The sequence below is a fragment of the Schistocerca gregaria genome, chromosome 9 (genome assembly GCF_023897955.1).
Source record: "Schistocerca gregaria isolate iqSchGreg1 chromosome 9, iqSchGreg1.2, whole genome shotgun sequence".
Classification (NCBI taxonomy): domain Eukaryota; kingdom Metazoa; phylum Arthropoda; class Insecta; order Orthoptera; family Acrididae; genus Schistocerca; species Schistocerca gregaria.
This window is the reverse complement of record NC_064928.1, coordinates 30,469,610-30,494,992: the sequence shown is the minus strand read 5'-3', so window position 1 is coordinate 30,494,992 and position 25,383 is coordinate 30,469,610. Positions and strand designations below refer to the sequence as shown.

The window sequence follows — 25,383 nt, the reverse complement described above, 5'->3', positions numbered from 1 at the left end:
CTTCGCATATTGTGAAGAAAGTCGAAGCGCCTTATTGCGTAAAATTCCCTTGTAAAATGGAGCTTCCGCATCCTGTGGTTTGTTGAGGAGTCAAGCCTGACGTATGCTTGCTCATGAAAGGCGTGCGGCCGTGAGCGCTCTCTCACACACACACACACACGTAGACAGAATCGCTGGTGTGAATACGGCCGCAGCGCAGCAGTACAACAGAGCAGTTCTTCGCGCGCCAAGTCTCCGGGCGTTAGTGTGTTGTCTCCTCGTCCCTCCCCCCCCCCTCCCCCCCCTGCCGTTCCTAGACACGGATACAGTCCGGCTACACTCAGCCGCCCGCCGACGCCGCCACGGCCTCCAAGCGCGCTCCACCCCCACCACGCCGTCTCCGGATTACATCATTGCTGGCCGGGCGGCCAATGGGCGCGCTCGGAGTGACGTTATGCGGCTATTTTTAGCCGGTATATAAGACCCGGTTCGGGCGCGCGCGTGCCCCGTTCGCGCCAGTCCGCCGCTCCGTGCACGTCGCTCCGACAGAGAGGAAAAACAAGCGAGGATCGCGCGTCGCGCCGAGGCTGCTGTGTGTTCACCGTCGGCCGCGTTTGTTTACGAGTGAGCGTGTTCCCGCAGCGCACCCGCGGTGCCAAACACCCCCTCGCCCCGCGCCTGGAATGATGCCTGCCTGCCCGTGCGCCGCCGGGTTCCATTGTTGCTGCCAGTGCTGCTTCCGCAATCGACGCCGACGCATCGACAGGCGACCGTAGCCTACCGCCGCCATTTTCGGGAGGTCGCCCAGTTGTGCCACAACAGCCCGCCTCCCTCCTCAGCACGCACTTCCGCCGCCTCTCCCACCCCAGTAACCCCTCCCCCACTCTCTAGCCCCCTACCCTTCCGGCGCAGTGCCTAAGCGTGCGCGACGCCTGACGTCCCAAGGCGTCGCCCGTTGTTGCCGCTGTCCATTACCGACCGCTTGCTGCCAGCGCCTACGCGAAGACAACAGGTGGTCGGAGAGAGACACTGGGACACCGTACCCTAGCTTTACCGCGTTCCTCCTCTGCATTCCTGACAGCCTGGACTGAGTTGGTTGTGTGGACTTCTTGCGGTTCCAGTTCCGACCACGGCCCTATCCGGCTAATTCGACAATCGCGCCAACAATCGAACTAAGGCGACGACCGCTGCTTCGTGCTCAGCTGCTTACAACTAAAAGGTGAGTACTCACACTGTTTTTCGCCTCTCTTTCGTCCGTTCTCACGCTTTTTGCAGATACTCTTTCTGTGTTTCAATCTCCCATTATACATCTACTTCTCTTATTTTCCTGTCCAACTCTTTTGATTTTTTTGTTGTTGCTGTCATTATTGGTGTGATTAAAACTACATTCAGATAAATTTATAGCGTAAATTCCCCTTGTTAATAATCCGATCGAGTAAAATATAGTTATGGCACAGATAAACTGCCGTAGGTAGCGTATTATTTGATTAAAATAGTGGCGAGCAGTATTTTAAACCTCTGAATATTAATTACAACGGCCACTGTGTCACAATCAAACGAAGCCTTCTGCTTGATAATTTTTGGTTTTGGATTTCTAATTTTAATTTGGTAGATGTCACGATATTGTGACGTCCTCGTCAGAAAGTTACAATGCATATTTTTCAGACGTATTTCATTTTTAATATCATCGTCAGTGATTTGAATATATTACAGCTATTAACATTTGTATGTGATTAAATTTTTAAGAAAACCTTCGTACGTCTGTAAAAGTTGGATTAGGAGCATGCACGACTTGTTAATTTGTCTAATAGTTTGGATTTGTGGTTAATATTTCTTTGACATTACAGTAATTGCATTGGCGCTGTCGTCAGTCCCCAACGTTGATAACTGGTCCGTATTTGAGCAACGTATACCATCACAATATTTTACTCAAATTCAAACTTTCTTGCAAATTCACCGGATATAGGAACCGACATATCAGATGGATGTAAAAAAATAACGACAAACAGATGTTTGCAAGTGTAATGTCATTTTTTTTCTTTCAGGACAGTGATGCGCCTAGAGTACCAAGAGTGAAACTTGTCTATCGTAAATACGCCTCGCAATTTTTAATCACCCAAGTGCGGATGTAAACTAACGTAGTGTATGTTAACACGCAGGCAATTGTCATGCAGCCAGAACGGCATGATTTTTATTTTTTATTACATCGTCATCGTGCACATTTCAAGAACATTGTAAACTTAGGTTATCAATATTTTGACAATATACGGATACATTCTGAGCTGGATAATTTCTCTCTCCAAATTTTACTGTACACAGAAAATATTTTACATAACAAGTGATTTTTTTTAATAAAATTATGTTTTGATCTTTTTGAGGTCTACTTTTTGTCAAAATTATTTGAGTCAAATCTGTCACGCATTCTACTTCAGTATTTCCTAATTTCTAAAACGAGAATGTCATTATTATTATTTTTTTGTAAGAAAATTCATCTTTGATTCTTCAAAAATAATGCTATGTGTGTATGTTAGACGATGTTACATTTGTAGCATGTGGCGTATCACGTCATTAAGTCCAATTATGGCCATATTAACCCTCGAACACTAAACGAAGGAAAATTTTACATTGTTACTAAATAATCGTAATTTTTACTACACCTTGTTTTATTTAAAGGAAGTCATAATTTATAGTTTATGCACTAGTTAATTACGATGATAAGGTCTTCAGTGGTATATCACATACAAAATAAGTAAAAAAAAGTTCTGTTTTACACCACACATTGACAATACCACAATGGCGGAGACCACGAGTTGGTACCAGCAGCAATCGTAAATGTTTAGTACTCTAGGGTTATGGTACGATATGGCTTCAGAAGGCGCTGAATGTTTGTCAACACGGCCTGATCGATATGCACTCATGCGCCCAGATTGCCTCCTTGCGCTTACATCTGATTTCCTGTTCATGATACGAAGGCTGAACCATTTACTAGAGACATGCTGTCCGAACTCGCTACCTCCTTATTGTCTGTTGGTTGTCTGACACGTTTAGAATTTGAAACTCCACTTTTAAGAACCAGAGTCACTGTTTTTTGCGGTACATTTGCGCGCAGCTTATCACCGTCTAATAAATGTCACCTACATCAGTGAAAAGCTTAAGCATTTTTCTATCTGAAAACGTCAGATGGTGCAGGAATGACCACGTATGGGCGCAAAACACTATACAACATTATCGCCGTTTCTGGTTGCTTACTTTGTTCAACAGCGCCTTTCCGATTGTACAGGATATTTTCTTATTGAATAGTATTGTATTATTACTCGGAGTGCTTTTCATCTGGTCACAGCGTAGTAGTGAAATTTTGTGAAGTACAGATGTACTTAGACGTTTTCTTTAAAAGCAATAGTACTAGACTTCATTGACAAGGTATACTTCCTTTGCCTTTACTAGTTTGCTTGTTGTACTTTCTTTGCTCTGTCTGTCTTGCGTTATTTCGCTTCTAATCCAGCAATATTCCTGTACTACATTTATTACTTGCTCCCCTATTTTGATGTTAAGTTTGTATTATACGTCTTCTCCTCCTCATTAATTCCATCTTTGTTTGGTTTACTCTCAGTCCATATTCAGTAGTCATTAAATTGTTTGTTCAAAAGAGATCCTGTGTTTGGATGGCAGAGTCGTCTTTTCCCGTGGATTTTAATCAAATACTTTTATTTCTTCAATTAAGCTTTTATTTCTTGGCAGGGCATTCAATGATTGTAATGAAAGCCTGAGTAAAGGGGTTGTCAAATAATAGGAGAAATAAAAAGTAAAGCATTGCTACATAAGTCTACGGCTGTGTAGTTTCAGATATCGCTAAGGCAAACTTAATGCATTTTTAATCCAAATTTTCCGTTTCGTACTTGTGTCTACCCCTTACGTTTTTATTGTACTCTTTGTTTTTTTATGTTCTGCGAAGGAGCACCTTGGTGTGGTATTTTGATTGGTTGGCTTGGTTGAATCGCGTTTCCCGTGCAACGTCGTACTCTGTAAATCGGTAACTATCCCAGCTGATTGCGTATTCATAGTGAGTTCATGGTATATCGGTGGAACTTAGAACACCGCTGCAAGTATGCGAGCTACGACCTCTATTACAAAGGGTCAACAGAAAATATTCCCCACCTGCTACGCAACTGCGCCATTACAGTTCGCTCTAAGCATTCAACATTTTCTACACATTTTATGTTCGTTTGTAATGCAAACTCGTTTAAACAGAACACAGGCGTACTTCTGCATTCAGCAGTAACCAACAGGACGTGCGAGAATGTTCTGGATGCCGCTCCTAATTGAATCGACCTTGCGGAAACCGCACCCAAGAATTTGAGATTTTCTCCTTTCGGCGTGCGCAATGTGGCCTTAACGAAAGGATTTTCTGTTACTTACGTCAGTGTCTTCTGAAATATTGCAATCATTTGTTTTGGGCATTGTGTCTTATGTTCACCTCATATGAAATTGCAAATTAATCCGTATTTATTCAAGAAACATCTGTAAGAATCCTGGGGGAAAAAAACCGCTATCGAGTTCCCGTTACTGCTCATAATCGAGTTTGCATAATAACTTTCCTTCAGATTTGTGAATTTATTGAAAATGCCTTCAAATTGCAGAAACGTGGTAGTTTTTGCTAACAGAGCAGTTTCCAACCGACACACCTGTGACGCAAAATTGATGTTTCTCATTTACCAAATATTCTTAGCAGGCACCGATTTTGTGGTCTTATATTATCTTATTCTGTACCTTATTATACGATCACAGACTATGTCGCAACATTAAATATGAAACAGAAGAGTAACAATTATAACAGCAATAATGCTGATATTTTGTTGTTGATGTCTTTAGTGTGAAGTCTGAAATCATGAAACAATTGAAGCTAGTCTACACCAGGCAAATCTCTTCGCCTCCCGATAAAGACTGCCCTTACGCACAATAATATCACTTCGAACAGATACAACAAAACAGTCACGAACCGAGGGTGTGAAACGAAGACATTATTGCACTGCAACAAATCTTGAACGGTTGTGCACACAAGACGGATTGATAATGAAAAATATGGAGAAGTAAGATAGAAAAAGTCCAATAATTTTTGCGTTTTCTACAGAAAGACTGTATATTTAAAGGAAAACCGGGAACTTCATCATCAGTGTGAAGAAAAAAATATCGAACACTTACAGCAAGAGGCGACTAAAATTTTACGACTACAATATGGGAATGAACAGTTACAATTAGAACAGTAGTCATCAATTGAAGACATAAAGTATGAGAATTAGTCCATGATCATGTTTTGGCATTTATTTTACAGGTCCGCATTGATAACACAAAGTTATACACTTCATACCGGTGTCAGCTACTGCCATCTACAGAGCAAAAAATATATTCTGATGTTGGCATCAACGTCAATCATACATGTAGGTACAAAGTAATATTCGCTGTCAACGAATCTTGTGAACAACTGGCGTAAAGAAATAGAAGGAGATTTTCTGGTAAATAGCATCGCAGTGGACTTTAGACAGGACAGAAACAAATTAAAAACTGATACATTACCTTCGGTTTAGACATAAACAGAATACTAGATTTAGAAGAGACGTCTACGAGATGCAGGAAGTTCTTTTTTGTGGGGGAGGGGAGGGGACTCCAGTTAGGAAAGGACACATATCAGTTATTTGTTTTAACTTACTATACTCTTTCACTACCAAAATTTTTTTAAGCTGCACGATTTTGAAAATTGAGAAAGTGTCCCATGGTTTCATGTGAACCTAGGATTTTCAAAGTCAAATTTTTAATTTTAGAATGACTTTATCAGGATGGCAACTATGGAAAAAGTTTAACAAATCAGTACCAAAACGCATTTAATCTTCTGGCAATGAAGAACATGAAATATCCCACACAAGTCTTCTACATAACATTTGACAATGCCTTTAAGATATCACAAAGAAATGTTTTCTACATTCTGTGAAGTTTTTGGGGCATATACGTCCGCCTACGCACAAATTATGTACAGAATTACTGAGCGTATACTACTGTTTAAAAACAGCGACTATGATGTATCAGAAAACAGAATCAGGTACTTCAGACATTCTTCGAATGGAGTAGATGGTAAGACGATCTGATTTTCGTGAAAGAGACACACCATTAGCACACGCTGCCCTGTTTGATCGCTCACAGCCCTGTATACAGTATAACTTCGTTAACACGAATCCGAAGGGACCGATAAATCAGGAGTTCCTGTTAAAAAAAATTCATGTTAAAAAGGTGAAAAACACGGATTTTAATAAGTATACACGTACAGCAGTACACTGATGTGTAATACACTACACTATCAATCACGTTATTGTAGACTTATAACACTATAAAGTGATTGCAAAATTACAAGTACTCACAAATTATGTACGTTACTTTCTTGGAGAAAATTCAGCCATGGTTCGCTGACGTTAATGGGAACGATAATATTTCGTAACTTCAAAACCAATTGTAGTGATAGCGTCGGTAAACCCAGCAGTGACGTCGGATGTTGAAGCGAACCGTTCTAAACAGTCCAAGGCTGTAAACATCTCCTGACGGGTAGGTGGAATGGAATCTGTATTCTCTTCCTCTCCACTTTCTTCTCATGGCCCTTCTTGCGCCTCGTTCACAGCTTTTGGCACATCCGATTCCACAGAAGCACACACGGCAACATCGTTGTCTACACTAATGAACTCTTCGAAGCTAATCCCAGGTTCGCAACGTCCTGCAGAACTGTCTGTTCATCAGGTGAAGTGGCATCTTCTAACTCGTGGACATCTTCAGTGTTGCTATGTCTCCAAGTTCTGTTAAAGCACTTCCCTATATGATGTGGCGATAATGAGTTCCAGGCTGCTGCAAAGGCTTTTATTGCGTCAAAATGGTTCAAATGGCTCTGAGCACTATGGAACTTAACAGCTGAGGTCATCAGTCCCCTATAACGTAGAACTACTTAAAAATAACTAACTTAAGGACATCACACATATCCATGCCCGAAGCAGGATTCGAACCTGCGTCCATTGCGGTCACGCGGTTCCAGACTGAAGCGCCTAGAACCGATCGGCCACACCAGCCGGCTTTTATTGCGTCAAGCAGATTCCAATTTGGGGTTGCACTGTTGCTTTCAGCAGCACGAATTGCAGCTCTTACAAGTCGGTTTCGATAAGCTCTCATTATGAGTGACATTATGCCTTGTTCCAAAGGCTGAAGGCGGCTTATGGCGTTGGGTGGAAAAAACCGAACCTTTATGTTGGATAGGTTCAGATCATTAACGTTATGGGCATTAGATCTGTCCAATGTAAGAAGAAAATTTCTATTTTGACCAACCATTCGACTGTTGAAACGAAGAAGCCACTTGCGAAATGATGTGCCAACGATCCAAGCTTTCTTGTGGTGAGAGTAGGTGCAAGGTAAAGTGTCCACATTTATGTTTTTAAAACAACGTGAGTTCTCGGATCTACCGATAACCCAGGGACGAAACTTCTCACTGCCGTCAGCATTACAGCACAGTACAACAATCACACGTTGTTTGCTTCGTGCTCCACCGTGAGACTTATCATCTTTCATCCCCAGGGTGTTATTTGGAAAAAGATTGTAGAAAAATCCAGTTTCATCCATGTTAAACACATCTCATGAGGCATACTTTTCCTTCACTCGGTTGAATTCATGCAACCAGCTGTTCGCACTTTCTTCATCAACTTTATTTGCTTCACCAAAAATCTGTACAGATGAAATTGAATGTTTCTTTTGGAACCAATACAACCAACCAGCAGAACAACGGAAGTCTTCGATGCCCATATCTTTAGCAATATTATTTGCTTTTCACTGAATCACAGGGCCAGTTAAACGTATGTTAGATGCACGCATATGATTGAACCATTCTAGCAGTAATGTCTCGATGTCTTCATACTTGGTGGTACGAAGTCGTTTAGATTTGTTTCCAGAACCTGATGCCGCGACATTAAAAAAATTTTCTCGATTGTCAATAATCGTAGATAAAGTAGGTTTAGGTATTCCAAACTGCTCTGCAATGCTGTTTCTTGGTACCACGGTCCACTTCATATGGAATCTTAAGCTTTAACTGTACATTTAGAGCTGTCTGTTTCCTCTTTGCCATTTTTGCGTGCTACGGTACCGGTTGTAACTGTAGTTTATATTCAGTATTCCAACTCAGAACTGCTACGACTAACAGAACAGCTGTCAAATCAGGCACTGAGTACGTTCCTAAATGCTGCTGCACATATTACTGAGTGTCTTACAATGTACAGCATCGCTGATTGTTGAGGTGATAATCGCGGCTACCGACCTGCAATACGTTACAAACGAGTCAACAATAAGTATAATTAGCTTTGTAGCCACATTTCCTACATTCATTTCGCAAAAAAAATACGCTTTGGAATACTCTAAGGTCGGAAGTTTGTGTTACAGTGAAATTTAATTACGCTAGGAACTGAAACAGAGTTCGTAATTCGCCTTAACCGAAATTCGTGTTAACCGATAAAACATACCATAAGGACTAATGTATTCCTGGTGGGACCAATATTTTTTTCGCGTTAACCGCGAATTCCTCTTATGCGAGATCGCGCTAACGAGATTATTCTGTATATATATTCAATCCATGGTCCGTAGATTTTTTCTCCAGGTTTCGAAATTAGATAGATGTGAGAGGTAGACTCACAAAGCGTATTACGTTAATGGCGCATAAGTATCCCATCAACCACGTAAGTCTTAATGACGAAGTATTGTCTACTTTTACCACAATCATTTTTTATGACACAATCATAACCAGCTTCGGCGTATTATGGTCATTTGGTGATGCATCTTGACGTCGCCGGAATATATAAAAATTGGTGGTTACTCCCTCATTGCCCAGAATTACTTCATTTCATAATCTGAATGTTTAACACTGCCATCATATTCCCTTAAGGGGCCCTCCTTGGGCTTCGGGTAAGTGACGCACGGAAAACGGTACTGCTTTGTAATAGCAGTCTGCGACGTTACCGAGGGAGAGTGAATTACCATTGCACAAAAAGCATATAGTAATTTTATTACTAGCAATCCTGGATCGTTCCCATGTGGTGTTAGGAAACCAACACACAAGAAATTCCCTGACACCGACAATGACATTGCCGCATATGAGAAAGGCATCTCCCTACCAGAAAATTAGTTAGATAGCTCCACGCGTGATTTTCACTTGGCGAATGTTTTCTGGCTCCAGTGCCTATGGGTGCTTCGTTGTCATTTACGCAATACCAAATAAAACAGTGACTTATATTTAATAAAAATGAACATGTTAGTCTTTCTCACTATTTGTGTTGCAAGTGAAATAAAAAATTATTTGTTTTTAATTTGTGGTAAGTTCCTAGGGATCAAACTGCTGAGGTCATCGGTCCCTAGGCTTACACACTACTTACTCTAACTTAAACTAGCTTAAGCTAAGGACAACACACACACACACACACACACATGCCCGAGGAAGGACTCGAACCTCCGGGGGGTGGGGGCAACGTGCCGAAGACCGCGCGGCTAAACGAGGTAAATTTGTTTGCTGTTAAACTAGTGTGAAAATCAGTATTTAATTCAGTATTTGTCAAAGGAAGAAAAAAAGTTGTACGAAAGAAATGATTGAGTAAATGATCAAAGTCACTGGCAACTTTAGTAACGAGTTAACAAATGTCAGTTTTTCTGTGGATGTTACTGTTCTCCTCATATTACGATGGATTATTTATGACAAATTTCATCAGAGAATAGACTTATTGTGATGCTGCAGTTATAACATGCAGCGCGTTGAAGAAGCACCTACATTTGTTAAATCAGTACCTTCTTACTAACCTATGAGAATATAGTAAATAGCAAGGTTTCTTCAGTCTCAATAAACTTTTCGTACTTTTTGCATAATCTTCAGAAACGGAAATGTGTTTTGTATTTAGTAAATTAAGGCGATTAGGTGCCCTTTAAATGGTTTTTGAGTAATGCCAAATTATCTACTTTGTTGCAATAAGTGCTTCTCTCGTCATTACAGAATCGTAATTACAACAGATTTTAAAAAACAAGTACAGTTAGGTTATAAATTGTTCTCCCCCGCATGTTGGTTATCAGATGTATCTCAGTGAGGTGGGAAATTTCTTGTAGCTCTATTTTAGTGTCGGGAATATGGCTATTAGGCGTGTAGTTCAATGTGTAATAAAAATTATATCGCATGCATCTGGTAATAGTATGACTCAGGACTCCCTCTTATATGCAATTTGGAAAGCGACGCACAAGAAATAGCTTACTACGGAAAAATCTGCGGTACTGCGTCGACTGGAGAAAAAAATCGGTATAGTCAGACACAGCAACCTGTCCGAATTAATAAAGTACAGTTTACATATATATCTTGCTCTAGGAGAAGTCTCTGAACTAGGTGGAACACGCTTGTCAGTGAAATCGTTGTGAGCACTATGGGACATCAGTCCCCTAGAACTTAGAACTTCCAGTCTGAAGCGCCTAGAACCGCTCGGCAACACCGGCTGGCTACCAGGTTTCAGATGTTCGTAATTTCTAATGATCCACAGATGGGTGTCCACAGGAATTTATCCAAGAGGGGACAAGATTCTAAAGTTGACGCTCTTATATAAGTGATTCAGTGAGTCTCAGAACGTTTTATGCCCTCAAGAACTTTAGTGGGCAGGAAGAACATAAAACGTATCTCAAATTTTGGCAGTTACCCACTCATCATATTTTTAGATCATATCTAAAAAGTATGCACATTTCTTCTTCTTTCGTTTCACCTTCTTTGGGGTACGCTGGATCAATCATTTCTTTGTGCGTTGTTCTTTTCTTAGGGCCCAGTATTCCTTCATTCTTTCTGATCTTCTTCTCCTCTCTTCTTCCGAGATGAACGGTATGGACTTTTGTGTGGATTTGCCTTGGAACCTTATGTTTTCATCTTTAGTAATTAATTTAGGAGTTCGATCAATAACTGAATGTTTTGAAATCTTTAATTCCACTGGGTCTTTCTCAGTTTCTTTAAACCAGTTGGGCTTCGTGTTTCGGTTACGGAAGAAGTCAAAGATTTGTTTAGTTAATCTGTTGGAATTCATTTTGAGAAGATGACCATAAAAATTTATTCTCCTTTTTCGCATAGAATATGAAAGATTTTCAATTTTCTTGTAGAGAGTTTCATTTTTGATGTATATAATCTTATTTGGCCCAATGATTTTTCTTAAAATTTTTCTTTCCTTTACCTCAAGTTGCTCCATTTGGCCTTTGAAATTCATGTTAAGTGTTTCTGCTGCATACAGTGCTTCTGGCTTAATCACTGTCTTGTAATGTGTAATTTTGGACCCCCACGAAAGGGATTTTTTGTTGTATGTATTTTTTGTTAGTTGGAAGGCCAATTCAAGTTTATTTTTTCTGGATTCCATTGCTTTGCTTTCCCCAGCATTCCACCTAATCCATTCTCCGAGATATTTGAATTCTTTTACTATTTCAATCTTCTGTTCTTGAACTTTCAGTTATTTACATGAGTGCTTGATGTTTATCAATATCTTAGATTTTCCAAAGGAGATGTGAAGACCTATTTTAGCTCAGTCTTTAGTTCAAGGATTTGCTCCCTTGCTTCTTCCATTGTTTCAGCAAACAGGACCATATCATCTGCAAAAGCAATGCAATTTACTTTAAGGTTCTTCTTTTTACAACCGAGTCTTATACCACTCTTTAATATTTGTGTTCCATTCTCTGACTACTTTCTCAAGCGCACAATTGAACAGCAACGGCGAGAGCCCATCGCCCTGTCGCACTCCCGTTTTTATTTCAAAGGGTTCCGATAGTTCGCCCATAAGTTTAACTTTCGAAAATGTATTTGTAATGGTCGTTTTATAATATTAGTTGTTTTCTTATACAAACCCATTTCTTCCAGGACTGATAAAAGATATTCCCTATCAATCGAATCATATGCTTTTTTTGAAATCAATGAAGGAGATTACGTATGTCTTTGCCCTTGATTTTTGGCATGCCATAATGTTTTTGAGGTTTAGTATTTGTTCCGAACATGATCTGCCCTTTCTATAACCTCCCTGGTATTCCCCGATTTGCGGATCCAACTGCGGTTCTGCCCTGTTCAAAAGGACTTTAGAAAGAATCTTGTACGTTATATCCAGCAGTGATATTCCTCTGTAATTGTTGAGGGTCTGTCTTCAAACCTTTCTTGCGGATAGGGTGGATGAGAGCTGTTCTCCATTCTGCGAGGATCTCTTCTTCTTTCCAGATTTGATCGAAAACACACTTTAGGGATGTAACTGCATTTTGGAAGCCTTTTTCCATATTTCGGCCACTATTTGATTTTCTCCGGACGCCTTGTTGTTTTTCAGTTCTGAAATGACCTTCTGTAGTTCTTCAGTCGTCGGTGGTTCTGAATCCGGCTTCTCACGGTTGTTTGGGATGGATTCAAATTTTTCAAGGATTGGTCCACAATTGAAGAGTTTCTTAAAGTAGCCTGCTAGTATTTTGCAGCTTTTCGTGATGTTGTGAGCGATGGTCCTATTTACATCTCAAAATTGGAGGGTCGGTGCTTTGTATCTTGATAATCTTTGAAAGTTCTGTAAAAGCTTCTTGTGTTGTTCTTAGCAAATTCTTCATCAATTTGGAGGAGAGTTTTGTTTTCATAAGTACCTCTTTTTATATTACATCCACCGGTTTACGAAATAAAGGTCGACAGTTTTTGCAAAATATATACTTTATTCATGCGTCATTAATGTTATCTGAATATAATTTAAAAAAATCTGAAACAGAAAGAGGAATCAGATCCGTTGAGAAATCCTCTTGGATATCACCAAAAATATCCAACAAAAAATGTCCTGTTGATACTCCTCTAAGTGCATAAACAGGAGATAAACTTATAGGCAAACGCTTATTCAACACTGACACCATCTCCCAACATAATAGCAAGTTTATTTCGTTATTTTCACGAGTTTTATATTTTTTAATATTGATTGTCAATCTAAAAGTTCAACAAATGTTTATAAAGAAATTTTCTTATATCCAAGAAAGCTTTCAGAACTATTTTTTTTTACTGTAAATGGAGAGCGTATTGTAAATTCTACATAGGTTTGCCAAAAATAAAATTTCAAACAAGTTTGTCACAAGTAAAATACAGACAGCTGAAATGCACGCTGTGTATATTTCACTTGTGGCAAACTTGTTTGTAACTTTATTTGTGACAAATCTCTTCTGGAATGTACAATATACTCTACACTAAAATGTTAACGCGGAACGAGTAACGAACGCACGATGGAACATGAAGCACAACCAAAAAGGTTTTGAAGATCTGAAGATGACAGTACTACGTGTCGAGAAAAAAAAAAGCTTTGAACGCGATCTTGGCTATAAAAGATTTGTTTAAAGTACATACAAGCCACTCCTTTTAATATCTCGTTATTAAAAGCTTCAATCAACAAAATGAGTTTTGAAGGATACATTTTTGTATTGTTTGGCTACGATGTAACCCAGGGCCAGTATCCGACCAGATGAACGTGAGAGCTCTTCCATATCGACCCTCCAATGTACCGGTAGGTTCGACTCTTTAACGTCCTGGGACTGAATCAAATGCACTCCTCGTCTCCCCAGTATCGATACCATGTGGCGCAGTCATGTCGGATCAACTGCACATTTGGTAACACGTTGCGTGCATGTTGCACTCTGCCGTATTTCGGTAGTGTTCTGTAAAGGTCCGCATCCTCCATCGCGCCGAATCCGCTGTGGGTTACCTGGGTGGGACATCCAGACAACCAAGCTTGCTGAAGACACACAGTGCTTCCCCGTCGCACTCGTCACTGCTGCATCTGCTGTTTCACCACATCGCAGCCACTCATTCCTAGAAAACTGTGAGTATCATGATGCGAGACGGCAAGCGAAATGTTCCGAGGAGCCAGATGCGTCCTCGTTGCTAATGATAAATGGGTGCAAGGTGGCCAAAGGGATCTGTCGTCGTAGCAGTCAGATTAGTTGACACAAGTGCACTTTAATTAAAAGAACTGACAACGTGGAGCATCCGTGGCTGGCTATAAGCAGAGATCTGTCTATGTACACTGAGTGTATGCCGGTGGCGGAGCTATCAACAGCACCAACTAGCGACACTAGAACTACAAGACTAGGTCAAAATTTCTGGAGAAATTTTAGGCTGTACAAAATTAGATCGGAATGGTTATTTTATTTAAAAGCAGCTACAGCAGTTTCAGCGATTGAGGTTTCCTGACTGTTCTGGCCATTGTCAACTTCAGCTGATGGTGCTATTCCGAAGATGTCCCAAGACTAGGCAGAAACCGGTCACATTAAATAACATAACCATTGCGATCTGGAGTGTTTTTCACTAATTCTGTATAGAAGAGCGTGTCAAGGTGCCCGCAGCTTACAACGCCGTCGTGGCGGTCTTCATTGGTTGGCAGCTTGGAGGTTGTTCATTGGTCAGGTCACCGTATGGGTGGAGATATTCAACGCGTAAATTATTTAGGCAATGCCATCCTCCACTGTAGAATGTTGTCTTGATATCTGACTTCAAGACGGGAAATTCTACGAAAAATTAGAAATCCGGTTTTTTAAATTGTGCCACTGAGTGCACAATTTGTACCACCCTTGTTTCTCTGTTTTTCTGTCGACTTCCACGCAACTCATTTTCTGGATTTCTTCACCACTGCTTGGGTAGGCCTTGGAGATTTTGTTTCGGCGGCAATATATCTTGGATGGATACCTTCAGTCCACGTTCTGCTTGTCATGGGTTCTTCTGCAGTGACGCTACGGAACAGTCCGTTTCATTTTCCAATATCGAAGTTTTTTTACGGGCAACATGCTTCAAGTGAAAACCATCTTTTCAAATGTAAGAACATGCTCTTCATTTCGTTTTCAACTTCACAGGAAAACGCTTTTCCCCACCCAAAAATTTTAATGTCTCAGTTTGCATTTTCGTTTTTATTTTAAGCGCGCGGCTTAACTGGTACCTGAGGCACTTTTGATACATCTGCACATTCCTTTAATCCGTGATCGCCATTTTAGATAGACTGTTACAGCCAAATGCAATACATCTGCGACCCTCTTTCCATAGCGCCTTTCTATCGCCATTGTTAAATTGAGAATAAATATTTAATTATTAAATTATGATAAAGAAAACATTATAAAATTCCCCTCACCACTTCTAAACATAATACTGCACTAAAAATGCTAAACGAATTTTTTTAAAGCTCACTATACGACCAAGTTTCTCAAACTGTGCCGGTACAGTATCGAACACCTACTGCGGTAGATTTTAGGCCAAGTCGCCACTGTCCTTGCTACAAACGAACCACAACGAATACAAATACATTAATGTCTGAAAACTAAGATTATTTCATCTATATTCACCCATGAACGAATCATTATGTTACCACTTACTTTATAACGGTAATTCTCTTCGCCACGCACTCTAAAATGTAGAGGAAAACTACAACAAAATCAGCGTTGTCTTCAGTTGATATGTTCAATACACAGAGTTTGTAGTTGGCAGCATAGCTTCGAGAAGCAAGCAGTTCGCTCTGACCTCACTAAATGCCTGTAAGATTTTCACAGTAGTGGTACAAATGAAACGTCGTGTGTCTACGACTTGCAATCTTTTTCGTTGACGCCACATTGAGCCACTTGCGTATCGGTGAGCACGAACTGGTGATGTGGACAACACAACACCCAGTCCCCGAACGGAGATGTCCCACCCGGCCGAGAATAAAATCCGGGACCCTCGCATGTCATTCTGCCACGCTAGCCACTTTTCTTTATCAGATTTTTTTCGTTATTGTTCGTTGCATTTGTTCGGGACGGACATCCTAGGACACCAGTTCAAGTTTATCGTTGACCCGTTCTTTCAGTTTTTTATTACATATGGGAGCTCGCCATCTGACCGAACACGCTCTTTTATTCTTTTTTACGTGTCAAGTTTGATCGTCACCACAGAGTACAAAATAATGCCACGTTTTACAAAACTTTCAGTACTGCAGCACATAGATATAAACTGTATCGTGGCCAGAATGTAACTCGTTCAGTATTAATATTCAGTCGTGTCTCTGTGAACATTCATAATCGTGCGACGTCACGCCAAGGCTTCGGGCTCCTCCTTCCGATAATGAGCGTCGCCCAGGTGAAGATTCAATCCGGCAAAGGAGAATTCCCGAGCCGCGCGACGGACTACCGCCAGCTTGTGTGTCTGTTGTCCTTCCGTGCCGCAGCTATAAAAGTGTGTCCTCCGGGGCGGATTCGAATATGACGTGTGCATCTTTGTTTACTTGCCGTCTTTGTTATCAGATATTGACAGGGTCCACTTTAGCCCATAACAGAGAAGAAACTTTCATCAGTTTCTTTGTGAGCTGATTTACCCGGTAGCTGTAGCGACGGAGCGGATCGTGAGGAGAATTTACCCAATCTCTAGTACGGAAGCGATAAGCGACAGGAGTAACTTTCAGTAAAACAAGAGGAGCGGCAATAATTTCTCCGTTGGACCTTAACGGGTAAAAAAAGAGAGAAACCCATTTCTGGAAAAGGTTTTTGCTGACATGGGCACTGTGAAGTAACACGTCATGTCGTAATCAATTACCCGTTTTGTACATTTCATCTTTACGAACCAGGCTTTTGAGCGAACACCGTAACATCCGATTATCTGATATGAACAAATTTCTTGCTTTCCTGTATCACTGAACTACATAGTGCAGTCAGCCAAAAAATCATTCAGAACTCTCATTTTCCTAAATTTATAATTCATAGGCTGTGGCATCGAAATATTTCAGTTTCGCAATTATCTTTACTTTATTACGGCCTAGGTTGGAGAAAACTGGTTCAGGACGCGTTAAATTATCGTATAACATGGAAAGTCGCGTGTTTAAATTCTAATTAAAACGTGCTCTAACACGCACCCATGAAACATAGTACTCTTGTTATGTGCCAACTGCGCTTACCGGTTGTTCCTGCTCTTCGTAATCCAGTTGATGAATGTTTCTCTATGTAATGACCTATGTTCACCTCGCTAGCTTATTTATTAACAGCCTGTTTTAATTTTTATTTTCAGAATCTTATTATCGTACGGCGGATATTTTTCTGTTATTTCTTGCACTTTCCTACATTTTTCCATATTTAGGCCTAGCTGTCATTCAGCATACCATCTGGAAATTTTGTGTAAGTCATTTTGCCTCTTCCTGCAGTCACTGTCACTCAACTTCCAATACCTTAGCGTACACAACAAACAACCGCAGTTTGATACCCACCCTGCGCGCTAGATAATTTATGTACGGGCTGTTCAAAAAGTCTCTCCGCAGTGCCATTGATTGTCCACCTGCTTGGGTTACTTCCCTTCACGTGGACTCTCCCAACATTCCACTCTTTCGTTTACCTCAGCCAGCGTTAGTAGTATCGTTGGTGTGTGTCGTTACGTGTTGACGTGAACGTTTAAGTTTAGTTCATTTGTTCGTTTGTGTCACTGTTAAAATGGTGTTTTTAGTCGAACAAGTGTTCAAAGCTGGCGGTAAATGCACAGTTTCAGTGCGTCAAACATTTAATTCAGTGTTCCCGGAGAGAACGCTCCCACATCGCGATACTGCGTGAGATTTGATTAACAAATTTCGAAGTGCGGGTTCAGTGACAGATGCACCGAGAAGTGGTCGTCCTGGCGCTTTGTCTGAGAATAAACTACTCGATATTTCCGATAAAATGTCCACGAGTCCGAACGAGTCAGTAAGAAAACCCGCCCAGGAAATCGATGTTAGTGTCGGAACGGCCCACACATTAGAACTTTTCCCGTACTAAGTGACAGTCGTGCAAGAACTGAAAAATACTGATCATGGCAAGAGACCGCATTATTGTGAATGGTTCAGAAATTTCGTTCTACAAAATGGAAGGGATATTCTCAATGAAACGTTTTTCACTGATGAGGCGTTGTTTCATTTATCCGGGTACATGAACTCGCAAAATTCTCGTATGTGGAGTACTGCAAATCCATTGTGTATTCATGAGGAACCACTTCATTCTGTCAAAATAGGAGTTTGGATTGCAGTTTCTAGACGTCCGATTGTGGATCCCATATTTCTCAACGAAACAATAAACGGACAACGAGACTGCGGTGATATTCTGTGCCCATTCATAGGAGAACTTGTGTTAAGTGAAATACTGAACGGTTAATTTCAACAAGATGGTGCAACCGCGCATACGGCTCTCGTTTCAATGTCACTGCTTGCTGAAGTTTTTGGTGATCCACAGGGACTTTGGCCTCCACGATCGCCTGACCTAACACCACCTGACTTTTTCTTCTGGGGTGCAGCGAATGCAACTGTCAATAAAAACCGACCAAAATTCATCGATGAATTGAAAACTGCAATATCCACTTTCACTGCTTCTGTTACAGAAGAAATGTTACAGCTTGTGTTTGGAAACATGACTAGACGAATTGACTTGTGTATTCAACAACAGGAGGAGGGGGGGGGGGCACTTTCAACATTTAATGTGAAAATTTGTAACTAAAAATGAATATTCTATAAATTAATAACTTGTATTTCACTGAGTTTCATTTCGGTATATTCACTGCGGCATACGGCACGCACGGCTAACAATCTCACGGCGCTGCGGTGAGACTTTTTCAAGAGCCCGTCTATAGAGAGGAACAGTCGTCCCATCACACTTCCCTGGGGCACTCCTGACGATTCCTTTGTACTATTTTCCTTCTCTTGTTTAGCTGCCTACACCAACGGGAAAATATCTCCTACTAACATTTCTATTCCCTGTTCATTTTCTGCTAATGCTATAGTGATGACACTGTAATTAGTAAAAAGAGCATTTTAATTGTCTTACAAAGTGTTGCATATGTCCTTTTTTTTCATCAAAGTTCTGTTACACAGTGTTTGAACATTCCTCGCACGTTTCCGCTCCTTGCTACTGACGCGGAAAACACATGACGTATGCGCCTGCTTAAAATCATTTTGATATGTATATAGAAGGGATACGTAGATTGCAAAAATCTTACGTTCGTTTGTTCAAAATCTTAAATCTCCGAAAGTTCTTCATCATTCCTTCAATTTTTGATGTGCATGTTCTTCAATACCTACTGGGACGCTATATGGTACATCTATTACACGCGTGATAAGTATGTATTGTATATACCATATGGCGCTCCAGTATTCGAATGCAAAGTTGGAATCATCCCGTTGCACGGCCATTCGGGCGAAGGTTACGATTCAGCTATTTGGTTGGGAAACGCTGCAACATTCTCTGTCAGCGTGGGTGTTTTACACCTTTGGCGACCTGGAGAAAGACCCGCTCGGACGTCGGTTTCAGTCAGACGAGGAATTACAAGAGTGGGTGTGGTTGTGGATTCGTCAGCGGCCGTCAGGAACTGATCTCGTCTCCCAGTGGGATAACCTGTTAACGCGTGTGGTGGCTACTTTTGGATGGAACGATTCCATAGTACTGTTGTTGCGGGTGTTCGGTTTTCATCTTTCTGCCCTTCATAGTAAGAAACGACTAATTTTGATTTTCCTCTATATTTAATAGTGTAAATTCTTAAATTTCAGTTAAGTTTGTGTATTTACCAACCACAGTTCCGTATTTTAATAATTGTTTAGTTCACTTTTCCACCTTCTTCATTAAGTTTAGGGGTTGCGATTCCTATGTTCGATGCTGGTTTTAAAAAGACTGCTTGCTACCACTGTGAATAATTTTGTAGCCATGTAAACGTAAAGGTTTTTGAGCATGTTTCTTAACACCAGTGCAACAGTTTTGCGACTTGACAAACATGTCCATGTTGTAGCTGAGCGTGGGCTAATGCCTTTTATGGTTCACTCAGTTCACAACTTCGTGGTGGTGCCAAATACAGAGTTCCCGTTTTGTTTGGAATTTTTGTAATTGTTAAAAACGATCATCCGAATGATGTATGTAACATTTCTGTTCACAATACGTCAGTTTAATTTTGGTCCACGTATGTAAGGTGTTCAGATATTTGCGTTAACCATTTCTCGAACTATATCACTATTTCCGTTTTTTTGCCTTGAAAGATAACAATTGCGAAAAATAAACACTTACCACTCTCTTTATCGTTGTCACACGGTCTGTATTAAGATTAAAGATGATTACGAAACGTCAAGACGATGTAGGGTCGGCGTGTTCGACGCCGAGCGACGGCAACCGTTGTTGGTGTTTTATTCTTTATACATTCTTTTTTTTTACCTGCGAAGGATTTTATTTTTCTAACTACGTAATAAGAACAAATAATATGCGACCTACACAGAAAAGTGTTTTGTGTAGAAGTTGGTCATGGTCTGCCTGTCTCGAATTACGAAATTTATTATTTTATTTTTTAATACTCAGTTTGTGACGAAACGTACTACAATAATGGATGAGAATACCTTGTCATGTTAATTGCGAGGTGACAATCAGTTTATACCTGGATCATTACTGGGACTACCAACAAATAACAGAAAAGGTTACAGTCTCTAGAGAAAATTTTTTGGCAGTGTTATTTTAATCGGTATTTATTGATTAACAAATATGACGTTAGATGTATTTGTACGTCGCTTTTTACGTCATTCCATATTTTCATCATTTTATATAAAAATATCGATATTCTGTGGGCGATTATTATCTGATATCGATATTAGGACGATGGTGATGAAATCAAAATCAGTGTCGATGTTTTGCCGCTATCGTACATCCTAGTGAAGGACGCAAAAAGACTGCTTGCATATAATACCTAGAAAACTACCACGTTCTCGAGATGAAGAACTGTACGTGAAAATACGAGAGAGTTTTAGTGATTGTTGAGAATTAGTCCACCATTTGGATAAGGTGCTGCCACGCAGTTTCAGCTCGTCCGAGGAATGGGATCGGCCGCCTTATAAACAGTTACACTCTCCCGCTACGCAGGCTTTCTTTGCGACCTACACTGGTTTGCCACCAGGAGAGCAATAAATCGCGATTAGCAATAAAGGCGTGCGGTGAAGATTGGAAAGCAATGCGGAGCTGTTGCTGTGATGAGAAACTCTCTGTATTTAAATGCGCGGCCCTACTCGGCTACAAAATGGCGTCGGCGGCGAGGCCTTGAGGCTGCAGTCGGCTCTCACCCGGTGGCCGCCAGTAGCCTATACGTCGCTTCAGCACGCACTTCAGCTAACGAGCCACAGTTATAGCTTCCAGCATACAAAAAAGAAAATTGTTTATGTATCCTACGAACATCGAGTGATTTGTGACCTGAATGTTTTTCCCCTCAAGTACCATTTGCTCTGTTACGCATGTTACGTGTTATAGGTACTACGCATATTTATATACGGTGCAAACCTATAAAGTATTTATAAGTAAGCAGGTTTTATCAGGTGCGACCATCACCGAACCGTCTGTTTAATAAATTATGATTGAAAAATACTAGCACGAATTATTTGCACAGGAATGGAAAGATTACTAGAAGCCGTCCTCGGGGGAGATTAGTTCTGGTTTCTGGGTAGATGGTGGAAGATGTTGGAAGAAGTATATGTAGTGAAGGAAGACAATCCTACGTGTATAACATCTGTAGATTTACAGAAAGCTTTTGACAGTGTTGACTGGAAGACAGGTTTGGAAATTCTAAAGGTAGCTTGGATAAGGGTGAACACTTGCACTAAAATCAGAGCGCAGTTCTAAGACTCAAAGGACATGAAACAGGAGCAGTGATTCGAAAGGGAGGCGGGACTGTACGTGATCCCAGGTGTTATTCAATAAGTGCACTAAGCGAGCAACAGAGTCTGCCAATTACTGGACGTATTCTGAAACAGTACTACACATTTGATAAATCACACTCAGTTAAGAACACAAAGGAATTAGCAACTAAAATTAACAACATATATTTTCCTGCAGGTGGTAGGCTTATCTCTTTTGGTGTAACTAACCTATTTACAAATGTAACAACTGAAGAGACAATAGACATAATTTTTGAAAACTTAATAAAACATTAAAAATTGTCAGTGGGAGAAATATCAGAAGTCAAGGACGTGTCGCAGCTGATATTATCTCACAATTACTTTGCATTTTTAATGCGAAAGTTTACCAACAGAATGAGGGTCTTGCCATGGGCAGTAGCATATCAAGTTTTCTGGCAGACATATTTCTCAATCATCTGGAAAGTAAGTTCTTTAATGAAAACAACAGATTCAAAAGTAAAATAATATATTATTGGACATATGTTGATGGCACCTTTCTTCTATTTCACGGAGCAAAAGATGAGATCGAAGAACTACTAGCAGTATTCAATTCTTTCCACAAAAACATAAAATTCACAGTAGAAGTGAGGACAACAAAAGCACAACATTCCTGGACCTTAAAATCATCAACCATCAACAAAAACATAAGTTCAGAATACACAGAAAACACACATAAAAAGCCATAACCCTGGACAACCCATCATGCCATCACATTACACAGAAACATGTTGCATTTATGTCCATGCTACACAAAGTACACTCTCTTGATCTGGAAGAAAACACCCTCAAGAATGAGATAGATACAATAAAGAGCATTGCCATAACCAATGGCTACACAACCAAAACAACTGACAATTTATACAGGCAAATACACAAAAGAAAGACAACGAATGGCAACACTATGAAAAAAGAGAAATCATTCGCCAGTATCGCATACCTGGACCCCTTCTTCTAGTGTTCAACCCTGAGGCTGGTTTGCAGCAGAGCGCCCTTCCTCTCTTCTGTCTGCCTTCCTCTTCATTTCCACGTATGTCTTACAGCCAACGTCATTCGTGATCTGTTGCATGCATGATATCCTTGGTCGCCCCCGCCGATTCCTTCCCTCAATAACTCCTTCTGCTATTGTTCCAATGATATTGTTGTGTCGTGGGATGTGCCCTACAAGTCTGTCTCTTCTTGTTTGGATGTGCCTCCACAGAGATCTGGTTTCCTGTACTCTTCTAAGCACCTCTTAATTTGTTACTTTTTGTCTCCAGTTGATCTTCATCATCCTTCTATAGCCTTCAAAAGCCGTTTTCAAGAACATGTAAATACTTTCAGGCTCAACCACTTTGTAAAATCAGTCACTGCACAACATATGTTGGAACCGAAACATGTTATCAAAATTCTACAAAACAATTTGGTAGTGTTACATAATGAAGCCAATGGTAATACCGTAAATCCCTTAGAACAACTGGAGATATACCTCCACAAAATCAAAAAACTAGAATCGATGTTAAATGAACAAACAGATTTCGCAAGCCACAGCTAATTCAGTAATTTTAAAGACCTATTCTAAAGTTATTTCCTGCATATGTCAATTATTTTCTGCATATGTCAGTTGTTTAATAATTATTTATTTCCTGCATATGTCAGTTGTTTTCTGCATATGTCAGTTGTTTAATAATTATATCTTTAGTACTATGAAAAATTCAACTTTGACCACACCATCTACAACATATGTGAAGTGTTTACAATTATTTGAGAATGTATCTCTTGACTGACGTGATATGTTTGAAAACGATGGAGAAAAAATCGTATGCTGTAGCTAAAATGTTAAAAACACTTTTCTTGGATTATTTGGTAAGTTTACACTATTTATCTTTTCCACTATTTCGTACATATTTACCGGGTTTTACTTACGAAATTCGTAACCTTTTCGTGATAGGAATATGCTTTGCACCTCATTCAAAAAAAAAAAAAAAAAAAAAAATGAAGTATGTATTAAGACGAATTACACCTGAAGATGGATGCACAGGGTCCGAAATGCATCGTGTACTGAATAAAACACGAAAAATTGTGACTGAAGGCATTTTTTAATCGATACCTCGAGTGTAAAAACTTTGATGCATGATCTGTCAGCGGTGGATTAGATGAGTGAATGTGAGGACATGCTGAAAAGTAATGTCTCCGAATTTTTAATGTGAAAACTCTTTAAGCTTTTTCAATAAAACAAACGTTATTAATATTCTACATCCTTACTCTTCATGTCTACATATTTTCAGTCCTTTGCAGCTAGAGAACTCCGAATTGTAGTGTGTAACTATGTGTGTGCGTGAGAAACAACGTGCCTTAATCGAGTTTCGAATTCGAAGAGTTGGCTCACACGCGGAGCTACAGCGTGACGACGCCAGACCGCTGCCACGTCTGCAACAATCCGACTCCTTCGGTCCACTGTCATCGATCATCCTTCATACAGTCCCGACTTGCCCCCTCCGATTTTCACCTGTGTACAAAACTTAAAATAAACCCTTGAGGACAATACCCTGAGAGTGATGAAGCTGTGCTAGCAGAGGTGAGGCAGTGGTTCTATCAACAAAGTCAAACATTCTACAGGGGCGCTACCAAGCAACCGTTGGGAAAAAGATGTTCGTCGCCAGGGTAACTATGTTGAGAAATAAATGTATAGGTATGAAGAGCAAAGACGTAGATTGTTAATAACGTTTGCTGTAATGAAATAGCTTTAAGAGTTTTCACATAAGTAATTCGGAGGCATTATTTTTAAGCGCGCTTTCGTAGAATTGAATGTAGAGTGTCTTGAAAAGGGGCTAAAATTTGAATCTTGTCATTATAGAGGTAATGAATGTTGGAGAATTAAACGACGCGATGGTGTGGATATGAGACACACAGTGTTGTACATGGGGTTTGCTATTTGGATAGTAAAATGGTTCAAATGGATCTACGCACTATGGGACTTAACTTCTGATGTCATCAGTTCCCTAGAACTTAGAACTACTTAAACCTAACTAGCCTAGAAACATCACACACATCCATGCCCGAGGCAGGATTCGAACCTGCGAACTTAGCGGTCGCGCGGTTCCAGACTGTAGCGCCTAGAACTTCTTGGCCGGCGATAGTAAAATAACTGACAGTGGTTGCAGTAGAGGCGATGTAAAATTCAAACCGACAATAACAAGAAAAGTGTTTCTGAAAAAGAGAAATGGACGATAAACAGTTCAGGCAAGAAGAAAATAGAAGCTTTTGAACTGTGGTGCTATAATTGATCGTTGAAAATTAAACTGGTGGTTCGGACAACCCAAGAAGTCGTATTAGAAGGAATCGGGGACAAAAGAAATTTGTGGCACTACTTGACTATAAGAAGATATGGGTTGATAGGAAACATCCTGGGACGTAAAGGAGTTTGGTAGTCGGACGCGAAGGCGTTACTACAGTAAAAAAGTTCACACTGGTGTAGTTGGCAGTAGTTACGGAAAGACGAGAAGGCTTGTACGGGACTGACCTGCGTGGAGCGTTTCATGAACCCGTCTTGACGCCAAGATCGCAAAAACAATGCAAAAAGAAATCGCAGAGAAACACTTTTTTCTACAGGAAATTGCAGCGGATGATTACCGTTATATCAGTAGCAGATAATGACGATTATCCCGGAATAGTGGGTTGTTTCGTGAATAATATT

General features: G+C 40.3%; 1 protein-coding gene across 3 annotated transcripts in view; it reads left to right on the top strand.

The window, feature by feature from the left end:
• The first annotated feature begins 487 nt into the window (after positions 1–487).
• The window catches only part of LOC126292124 (activating transcription factor 3), a 460,567-nt gene continuing 435,671 nt past the window's right edge, over positions 488–25,383 (top strand). For 2 of the 3 annotated variants that reach the window (XM_049985955.1, XM_049985958.1), the window contains exon 1: positions 488–1,198. The gene's annotated coding sequence lies outside the window, so the exon portion shown is untranslated. The remainder of the gene's footprint in view (positions 1,199–25,383) is intronic. The other variant, XM_049985957.1, reaches the window with a different exon arrangement.